At 39.3% G+C, this 11,472-nt stretch overlaps 1 protein-coding gene across 4 annotated transcripts in view; it reads left to right on the plus strand.

Annotated features, from left to right (window-relative positions):
* The window catches only part of ttc6 (tetratricopeptide repeat domain 6), an 84,481-nt gene that overhangs the window by 64,873 nt on the left and 8,136 nt on the right, over positions 1-11,472 (plus strand). The window contains exons 31-32 of one of the 4 annotated variants that reach the window (XR_011980522.1): positions 5,115-5,267; positions 5,549-5,648. The exons of the other annotated variants lie outside the window; for them this stretch is intronic. The gene's annotated coding sequence lies outside the window, so the exon portion shown is untranslated. The remainder of the gene's footprint in view (positions 1-5,114; positions 5,268-5,548; positions 5,649-11,472) is intronic. 4 annotated transcript variants of the gene reach the window in all.

Below are 11,472 nucleotides of genomic sequence, written 5' to 3' on the forward strand. Positions count from 1 at the left end.
ATGATGTGAGCTTTAAAATTGGGAATAGTGAAACCTTTTTTATTCGCTAAGCGCTGATTTACAGAACAAGTTGCATGCAGTCTGTCTGTCTCTAATGTTCCTGGAGATGAAACATTTACTGAGCCACAACTTCTGAAGCCCTCTCTCCACAGGTTATCCTGAGCTTAGGCAGAGTTAATGATGTGTAAACCACCAATGCTCGTGTCCATGAACCCACCCCACTGCTGCCCCCCATGTCAAGCAGTGGTAGGTCTTCCTAATTACCAATCCTGGAGTTCATACTGCTTCTCTCTGTAGACACCACATGGTTATTATCAGGGTGTAAGGACTTTTTTTTGTATTGAAAATGTATGTATGTTGTTATTCTGCTCCAGAAAAAGAATAATTAAAGAAATCATTGAAAGGACAACATGTCTATGATGAGTGTATGTAAACTTCCCTGCCCTCAGAAAGTCTGCGAACACCCATAACACCCATCAGACACCACTGATAATAATAATAACAACCAAAAAGCAGTTTTAATGGGGACTTCTTCTATTCATTCTTCACAAATATATAAACCAGGAGTGTATAAACATATGTACTAATCTTACCTACAAATAGCTGGTGTAGCTGCAGTCTTTCATTCAAAACAAGCAGATTACACAATTGATTCCTCGTTTTCTCCCAATTTGGTACTGCCAATTAGCCCACCTGTTTGTATCTCCCTAGCACAAGCAATGCTTTAGAAACTAGGGGGGCAAAGACAGAGCAAATTATTTTGCCTGCATTTAGTTTGGGGGTAAGCAGAGGTAGTCCAGTTTGTTTTTGAAGGAATGGAAGATGGAATAAAGGATTTTTTTTAGGTTTTATCCCAGTGTGCATCCCATTTGCATCCAGGCTCTCACGTCATTGTGTGACAACTTTGAGTTTCTCTTCTATATCTACTGCCACAGGAAAAGCTACAGTCGGGAGGCCTTGGGTCACATAGCAACCTGTATTGTGATAAATAGCAGAGTCTGGTGGTGATGTGCTGGTGGTGATGAGGACGTTAGCTCCTCATCTATAACCTTGTAAAGGCTGGCCAGATTTGCCAGTCAGAGAGCAGCTTATTTTGTGTGCATTTTCCATGTAGATTGTCCACCAGATTTAAGGCATGCATAATGATGAGCATGCTTCATTTCAGCTATTTTTTTCACTGCACAACCATTTGGTACTCCCAGTGGTGCCCTTGGGCAGTCTCCATGGTCACCCATATGGTATATCTGGGGATGATTAACATAGAGAAAGAATAGGATGTATTTGTGAACTGAAATAACAGTGAAAGTAGCATAATTCCTCCTATAAAGCAGAGCGCAGTTATTAGAGGCCTTGGTTTGAGAGTCCTGACCTGAATCATTTTCCCAGTCCGATCCTGATGGCAACTATAATGAGGACATGGCATTGGTTTACTCTGTGCATTTGAATTAGGCTCACTGATGGTTCCTGTGATTTTAGCAGCAGTTCTTGAATTTAGTTGCACACAGTAAAATGTTGCTTAGACTGATAACAGAGCTCACTTACAGCAATGTGGAGTATTGACTCTCTTTTTTTTTAGCAAAATGAGATTCTCATCTCTCATCATATTATTCCTGCTCATCAGTACACACATCACTACATGCACTGTGCTGTAAAGTGCTGTGACACATATCAGGTGGTTGGTGGATCAGCTGTTTATTAACCTTCCTTACCTGTAATATTATGCACACTGGTATATGCTTCTAACAAGGTCAACCAACAAGATGAAGACATATGTTGTGTTGATGCAGTTCTCTAACCTCACAAGAACTAACATGAGTTTTAGGAGTCAGTTCATCAAAGAAAACAAGTCAGGGGTAATAGCAGGGTTTTTCCCCGCCTGTCTCTATTCTTCTTAAAAGGCTTTACACTAGATTTTAGAACATTGTAGTCTGCCACAAGGACAGTAGTACTGGTCAGGAACAATGGAGCTTCATCACTCCAAAAGCTTTATAGCCTTTATACCCTGGTTTACGTAGCAACCCATATTGCGATAACTAGAGTCTGAAAATTATATATCAGTCTTGGAATTGGCCCATTTTGCAGCTCTGTTTTGATTATACTGAATCATCTTTTCAAATAGGAAAACAAACATTTTTGATGTTCGTTGTACATCACTTCTATGTTCCAAGCCCTCGTTTTGCAACTATGCCAGAGATATACAGTATAACTGACTATATAATAGACAGTATTATATTATATAATAGTATAATAGACAAAATTAGCCTGGACACTTCTGGGCATACATGGTATGCTTCCACTGTGCAGTGTGGTATGGTACGTTCTGAATGTGCTACAAAAGGTTCCATAGAAGAATCCCTTTTGCTTCCATGAAGAATCATTTTTGTCACTGAGATGTGTGAGTATGAAGAACCTTTAAAATACCCAAAAACCCTTCTTTTGATTGTTGTTTGTAAAGGTTCTTTATCTGTTTGAAGGTCACATCTCTGTTACAAAAATGCTTCTTTATGGAACCAAAGATGGTTCTTCTATGTCATTTCTCAAAGAACCTTTTGCAGCACATTTCCTTTTTAGAGTGTAGGTGGAGCTAGAAACAGAGCAGACAGATGATTGTTTAAACATAGTCAGCACTAGTCAGCATTTGGCACTTGACTCAGGCAGCTGATGACTCCTCCTGCGTGTTTACTGTGAATACTCATATCAGGTTTAAACATTTTTTGTAGTTGATTTCAGAATTGTTTGTATTTTAAGTTGAGAAAGACACATATAAAAGGTAAGTATATAAAAACAAACAACATATCTAACAACAAAGATAAGCCTGGATAAACATATAGATATCAAATATTACAGAACCTGTGAGGAAAACCAGTGCACAAATATTCAAATAATATCACACACGAATAAGTGGTTTGCAGTAAGAAATGACCACATTGGAAATTTGAAAAATATATGTGCTTGACCTTTTGAGCTACTCTCTATTCCTTTGAAGAGGCCTCAGTGAGGGAAAGCGATTCCTGATTAATCTCTCTTTTCCTGGCCTAGTGACAGCTCCGTAACCGATGAGCAGGATTCACAGTGACAGTCCAGGCAGGCCAAGCACAGACGTGTGTGTGTGTGGTGTCAAGACAAGGAGATACATCCGCAAATTGATGGCAGTGTCTTATCTTTTTGGGTGCTGGTATAAAGTCACCATGGCTCTCTCTTCCAATTAGTTCCCCCTCCTAGAGCTCAGCCGTTTGCCCGAAAGATTTACTGTTTCACCCACAAGCAGCGATCAGAGCCCCAGATAGGGACACAGATAACCAAGATGAAACTTAGTTTCAGTCGAGAGCTCCCAGCATAACTCAATTAATAATTAACACTCACACACACACACACACACAGGAAAAAGCAAGGGGATAGATCTGTTGACATTCTGCATAGAGGATATTGTATGTCGTGAATGGTATTGACCAAGCAAGATCCTGTGAGAACTGCAGTTAACCTGAGGCTATTTCTCCATCTAAGAATGATGAATAGCTCTAATAAACATTAGGATGATGTCATATCCTGTCTGCATGCGATTGCTATCAGTTGGTTTTAATAACAGTTATGAATAGTAAATAGTAAAGTGCTCACTCTCATACATTGACTGTAAGACGAATAACACGAGTGGCACAATTCTCAGGCTCTTCCTCCAAGTTTGCCATTTATCATGCTTGTTAATGACCCTTTTAATGACACTGTTGTGTTGGGAAAACATAACATAAGTGGTTTAGAATGTTCTTTTTGGTTCACTTTAGTGGCAGGAGTCAAGAGTCCAGAAAACCCAGGGTGATTGCTACATGCAGCAGACAAAGAGCCAAAAGACTGTTATGAAACAGTCTTAGGGGTTTGGAATTTGCCTGTTTTCCAGCCTTGTTTTGGTTGTTCTGTGATTCAATGGTAATGGTATAGTTTATGTATTTACGTTTTTGGACATACATGGCACCCAATGGCGACTCTCACATGGGGTCGAGAGTTGGAGCTGACTCCAGAAAATCTAGGTTCATCACTATACGCAGCAGCCAAAGAGCTGAAGCAGTGCTAGAATAGAACAGAATGAACATCGCCTTCTTCATGTCCTAAAAGTCCACTCACACTCTGAATGACGGTTTAAAGCAAAAATATTTAAAATAATAATCTACATTTATTTAAGGAATTATTTAAAAAGAAAAGAACATTTAGGTGGGCTAAAGGCCCCTAAAACTGGCCTAGTGACGCCCCTGCATTAATTTTAGTGTATCATCACTATCATTATGAAGCCTTATATGTAAGTAACATACACACTTAGCCTTCAGGTATATAAGCAGTTTTCGAACATATCTGTTTGCCTGTCATGAAATGGTCACCTAATATAAAGAGCAGTCCAAATGTCCAAATCCTGTTTTTAACTGAATTTAAAAAGTGTAAATTCAGAAACTGATTTATGTCCTAAAAGCTCTGCTTTCATCTTTGTGCAGACAAAAGTATTTCTGATGAAGTGTGAAGCAATGACCTGTGATTTCTCACTTCAGGGTGGAGAGTGGAGATGTGCTGAGTGAGACGTGATGAGATCCAAACTCTTCAGCAGCAGTTCTTCTATAATCCGCTCTCTGAAAGCCTAATATCTGCAGTGTGCCTTGTTGTGCATGCAGAGCTATTTATGCCAAAAAGACATAAGAGCTACACCATGCTCAACCATGTCTTTTGTTTAGGCGTGTGTCGTTTAGTCACATGATAGCTTCTGGCAGGTGTGACATCTGCCAATGATCAAAGTCACAGAGGCTCATGCTTGGTATGTTTTCTACTTACCACTAATACTAATAATTCTCATAAAGTCATCTTATCTGGATGTTTTTACATAATCTGGAGAACCTGCTTATCAAATAAAAACTGATAGGTCGGCCTAAATAAGAAAGCTGAAAAATACATGACCTACAAATGTTCTGGTTTGTTCATAGCCTCCACATTATGAAGGGTCTCATTATATCCACTCTCTATACGTCAGAAAGCTACTCTACCTTTGTCACTACTCTTTATGTTCTGATGAATCTGTATGAGTCGAATTGGTATGAGTCATTCTTTTAATTAAGGACTGCTTTCTTACATTTCTGTAGGCCACCATTGAGCCACACTACAGAAGAAGGTGTTTGGTTCAGTGCTAGAAGAGTTTCACAACTACTTTAAATGACTTTTCAGCAGGCTGCGCTCAGTGGTCTAGCGCAGAGCAGAAAGCGCTGCCTCACATCCAGCACTACGGGTGAGCAGAGGTAGGTAGTAACTGCTTGCATTTACTCAGTTTCATGAACTCAGGTGAACTTCTGATGGATTGTTACTTTCCTTTTAAAGTCATAATACTTTTACTTAAGTATATCTGTGAGGGACATTATCTCTTATTTACCTAGTTCATTTTAGTCATTTATGTGACTTCATGTGTTGTGTTTAGGAGAAACTGAGTTTCAACACAAATATAGCATTTTAACCTTACAACAACTAGTGAACCTACACCGTCTTCTAAATTTATATCATTCTATTTTTGTGTTGGACACAGATGAAAAAAATTGGCCTCCACACACACACACACACACAGTGAGCAGCCTTCACTGCAGCACCCAGGGAGGGTGCGGTTAGTGACAACTTGGCAAACACAGGTATTGAACCCACAACCCTGTCATTAATAACCCGGTTCTCTAACCACTGACCTCATACGTACACCGCCATCCTGCAAGTTGTTTTGGATACTGGAAATGGATGGAATTGGATATATTCCACATATTAACTATCAACTATCTTTGGTGAATATTTGTGGGCACTGGCCATCTGGCGGTCTTTGAGTTAAATTAACTTAATAATTGAGTTTGGTCTGTTGCCAACGGTTACTGGATAATGATTGGCCCATGCAAGCTAAAAAAAAAAGCACACCAAAAAAAAGAAACTGCACTGATGTTGGATTTAATCATTTCTCTCATATCGATGTTTCTCAGAAAGTCCAGTAACAGAGTCAGCAGTGCTGGGTCAGTGATATATAGAGGGTTTGTGCATGCAATGCAATCTTTTAGAACCATTTATTTGTTTATTTGCATACTGGTCATGACCACCCCACACACACACACACACTCACACTCACTGTCCATGCATGGTTGCTGCCCACCCGGTTGGTGGGTTGGTTGCCTGGCCTCAGTGTTGTAAGCTGTAAGAGCAAGTTACCATTTGTAGTAATTGTTGCCTTAAAATGTTTATGTTAGATGAACATATTCGGGTTTACAGTGCAAATATATTGTCTGTAATGTTGATAATGGTACAAAAAAATCCTTAGAGGTTATTTTATTTCATGTAACATTTTAGGCCAAAGCCTTATCTGAAAAACCATTGTAAGAGAAAGCTTCAGTCAGAATGCAGCAGTCATAACCACTTAGTGTGACAGCGTCCTGTGATGCTGCTTTCAGAGGATTCAAACGCCTGGTTCCCCACTATCACCACTATTGACTGAGCCTTTCACAACACACCGCTCTGAATGAATGTGTAAATGAATGTGTACAGATGTTTTTTTTACACTTGTCCTAAAAATCATTTTGATTCATAAAACTGGGTTCACGGTTTAATATTCTCCCTTTATTATGAACAAAATTTGAATGAAGAAGAAAGGTGAATGTAAGCACCTGTGTAAGATAACAAAGCTGGACGTCTATTCTTCACAATGCACATCATCACATTTTTGTGATGGGTCAGAAGTGCACTAAAAAGAGTAGGACAGAGCTGAAGCATCCTCACTTCCTATGCTGATAGATGTTGGATGTTCTAAAACGCTCCTCTGCAGATCTATAAGTTACTCAGCACAAACACAGTTTTTTTTAACTGATGCATTGGTGCTCAAGTTAGTCTTTGGAAGGTTACTTTTAATGGGTTATTCAGTCTGAGTTCAGTCTGATTCAGTTTCCACCGTGGCCTCTTTATGAATGCTCTTTAAAGCAGAAATAAAAGTGAATGCATGACAAAGTCATAAGAATCTTGGATCAGCTATAGGCTCTCTGCATTCTAATGCTGGATTTCTGAGGTATTCTTCATCCTATTAGGCCAGGTAGGCTGTTTTTTTGATTGCTCCAACCAGCAAGCATTGCAAGTATTCCTGGGCTATACTAAACACAGTGCATTCAGGTCAGACACAGCTTACAGTGCTTTCTTTAGCAGACAACTGCTTGAGCAGATTTTTTTCCTCAACACAGCAGGTATTTTATTGTCCCTTACTCTGAGGTTCACCCACAAAACACATAGTACCATAACAATTAGGCTGATACCTTGCCTGTGGCAGAGACGACATCAAAGCATTATAAGCTTTCTCATTATGTTAGACCTGAGGTTTGGACCCACTCAAGGCATTATTACACAGTAGAAAATAACCTGAGATGCAGTGTTTCCATGGAAACCTTAACTGCAGTTTATCACCACCACAGCTTATGGAAATTGTATCAGTGCAAACTCTCCCAGCCAAAGTAGGCTACACAACTTAAAGAGACACTTCACTCGAGAATACTAATGGTGCTAAAGCTCAAGTGATAGTGGGGGTCTTTCAGCACAACAGTAATGTGGACTTATTCACCAGTGTACTTTCTTTCATAAATCCATATTCAGCTCGTTACCTTCTGACCTTCTGGTGATTTCATTAGTCAGAAAGGATTTGGAAATAGTTTAGTCTATGTTCTTAAGAACTGTATCTTCTTAGGGTCCCAAATGTATGAAGTAAACTATGAAAATGAGCTTTTAGATACAATATATGTCCCAATGTTTGTGGAATCCCCTTCTAATAAATGGGTACAGCAACTTTAAGTTGCACCCATTGCTGACACAGATTGTCTAGTCTCTGTACAGAAGTAGTGCCAATAGAATATGACGCTCTGGAGCAGATCAACCAATATTGGCAATAAGTTTGCCTATCGTCACCATATCTAATGGGCTAGAGTGGTGTAACCCCCCAAATTGAAGTAAAAAGTGAAAATCCAAAATCATTTGTGATGGTTACTTAATAAAAGGTCTACAGGGTTTAACAGGGTTATAAGCATTCAGTGCAGTGATGCTGGGGAATGTTAAACAGTGACTAGATGACTAACGAATGCTAAAGGTAATCTCCCTGAGAAAATTAGCGACATCTGAAAAGCTGAACTTGTCTTTGGTGCTTAGTTAAGAAAAAACACTAGAATAATAAACAAGAAGATTAAATGACAGTGATGACAGTGCAGCAACACCGGATACCAAGCTAGAGAGAAACTTTATTGATCCTGAAGGAAACTGAAATTGCAGCGGCAGACAGAAACTGCACTTCACCTACACAGAAAAAGAAGATTAGAAAATGTGAAAGCTCTAACAGACTTCTGTTTTTTCTAGCCTGAACAACACCACTGCACCGCCTTCTGCAGAGCCATTTCTCAGAACAATTCCTCTCACACACACGATGGAAGCAGCTCTGTAAAAGACAAGTGTGTACATAGGTACTTCTCCTGAGTACCTGCAGCTTCTCTCAACGATCATCTGGTTATATATAAAAGATTTTTCATATCTTTCCTGTTTACAGTGAATGCTGCAGGCAGAGAGTAATTTACGTTAGCTGTAGCTGCTATTTCTGTCCTGCTGTAGAGCACATTCATCCTTTTTTTTGTTGCTGAAATGGAAAAATTTAGACAGCACATTTATGCCACAAATAATTCAGAGAAATGTTATTAACACAGGACTGGATGAAAGAGATTGCTTGCTTCATTAATCAAGGCAATGCTCTCCTGTTAGTAGAAGGAGGGAGACGGGGTGTATAAATGTGTGCTGTGTTTAGTACACCAGTTAATCAACTGCGTTCCTCACAGTTGAAGAGCCCAAGCAGAGAGGCATGTTGGCCTGGTGCCAGCTGTAGCATGGCCAGACTTTTAGAATCCTCAGTGAAGTCTCTTTCTTCAATGAAATTGAGTGTTATTGATGTGTGCAGGGTTGCTCCACAACAATGCATTTCTTTTAAGTGGCTTAGGAGAGGAACAATTTCCACATTTTTTACTAGTGAACGCAATGGTACACTTAAAAACCCAACAAGCAATTTACCTCTAAACGTCAGAAATATGTTTTACTTATAAGGTTTTATAACATATTTTAAATTAAGAAGAACATTATGATTGTAGTCGATGCATGCGTGAAGACCTGGGTGACTTTGACCAGGGCCAAATCATTATGGGCAGACGACTAGGTTGGGGGACTTCCAAAATGGCAAGACTTGTACAGTGCTCCCAACATACATGTGCAGCACTGACATGTGGAATGTGCTAGAACAATAAGTCTAATCAGTAGCAGCTCAACCTCTCCAATTACAGAACTTTCTCTGCTGCCAGATACCAAAGAGCCCCACAGTACTGGAACACCAAGGCCAATTTCTTCAATGTTCAAAACAAATAATGAATAGAAGATGATAAATCAGAATCAGAATTTTAGCTTTTCTAACTTTGTATGGCAGCTTTTGTGGCAGACCACTCAGGCTTTAGGTAAGTAAAGTAAATAACACATACTAATTGGTTGAAAGGTACTTACATTCATATACACACAGTGGCAAGGACGTTTGGGAACCCCTAGTCACTATTTGCTAAAACACTTTTTTGTTTTGGGGTTTATGCTGGTTAACCGCCTGGTGCCTGATTTGGCCAGGCTTCACCTGTACTAAACAAGTCTTCCACATTTTTCTCCACATGGAGTTGTTTGTTGTGTTGACTGTGTTTTGGGTGTTTGTCATGAGCAAATATTTAAATTACCCACACTTGAGCCTTTCTGTTACTTTGGCAGAGGTTAATCTTGGTCTCATTAGCTTTGACAAAAGTTTTTACATTTTTGTGGCTCATTCTAATTCAAACTGCTTATGGCTGATGGCTTCTACATTTCTCTGTGTTACATTCACCCAGTCTTGTGGAGGTTGTTAAATCTTTTTACAAAAACATTGTTTTATTTTTGAATTTGACTTGAAATGAGAAAACATTATATATAATATGTGTGTGCCTATGTGTGTGTGCGTGTGTGTTATTTATAATTTGTCCAGTCCATTGTGAAAACTGACAATAAATATTGCTGAAATACATTTAAATGTAATTGGCACTGAATCATAATGCAGGTTAGACATTATGATGTCTAGCCTGCATTATGACTTGAGTGTTTCTGTAACTGAAGCTTACTGTATTTAAAAAAAAATCATGTATTCCTCATGTAGGTCTTACAGTAGAACAGATCATACTGGAGGTGTTTTTTTTTAGTCATACAGGGATTTGTCTTTCTAGCCATCCTATGAGCAGTTCTCTCAAAAGTTTTCTTTAAACATTAACTTGACCTCCACCGCTCCTTTTTCTTAATGGAAAATCCTTTCCTAACAAGCCCTGCCCAAGCATTTCCCATGATGACTAGCCCAGGCTAATATTATACAGAACAACAAGAATACACTAGTTTTATGCCTTTTGGAGATCAGTTCATCTTTCACTCACTATTTACATTAATAAATACTGACTAGGGTGCCCAAACGTTCTTGTCTATACATGAGTACAAGTACATCTTTCTTTCACCCTAGTTGGTGTCTTTCTGCTGCTGTCTCCACGGCAACCTGCTGTTGCTGCTCTGCCTCTGTCTGCTCCCTGTGTTTCTGCTTAACCAGACAAAAAGGGCACATCTTTACAGCAAGAAGAAGACCCATTTTGAAAGTCTTACAAAGTCGGGAGAAATAAAGACAAGCCGAACCTTGTCTGGTAACTATGCATAGGTTTGGAGTTTTAAGTAGCAGAGAAGCCAGAACCTCTCAGCACATCAATCCCGAAGACTTTCTCAAATTCCTATGACAAAGTAGAGCGAAAATGGAGGTTTTTAGGCTGGCTGTAGCAGGCATTCACTTCTTTCTCCAAAGCAGCTTTTCTTCAAAGGGGTGAGCTGTGGTCTTTCCACTTGACTGGAAACACACAGCTGGGGAAGCATAAGCAACTGGTTCAGTAATGAGGACCAGTCTAAAATAATGAGCAACGTGACCCATGTTTCCACAAAACCTACACACTTCATGCGATTTGAAAACTAAGACACATTCGAACTAGTTTGGTCATGTCAATGTGGCATATTTACTTTGTAGTATTAGATCATTTAGTGATTTACTGCTCCCATGTGGCCATTGTAGAGAACAGACACTGTGGTTTGTTTCAGAAAGGCTTCTGAAATGCAGTGTTAGTCATCTGATCGAAATCCACATCCGCCTTAAAGGTTACATGCGCTGAACAATGTAATGTATTTCAAGGGCTTTTTAAAAGATCATCTCCCAGGAAATGAACAGAAGGAAATGGTCCAAATGTGTACATCAGAGAATATTCAGTTTTCAGTCCTGACGAGACATCTGAAACTTCAAATATCATGATATTTGGTCAGCAACACTCCCTAACCTGCAGAATGCTTAAAGGAATCAGTCTCTGCTGTTGGGAGAAGTACACA

The sequence above is a fragment of the Salminus brasiliensis genome, chromosome 10 (assembly GCF_030463535.1).
Source record: "Salminus brasiliensis chromosome 10, fSalBra1.hap2, whole genome shotgun sequence".
In the NCBI taxonomy this organism is placed as follows: Eukaryota; Metazoa; Chordata; class Actinopteri; order Characiformes; family Bryconidae; genus Salminus; species Salminus brasiliensis.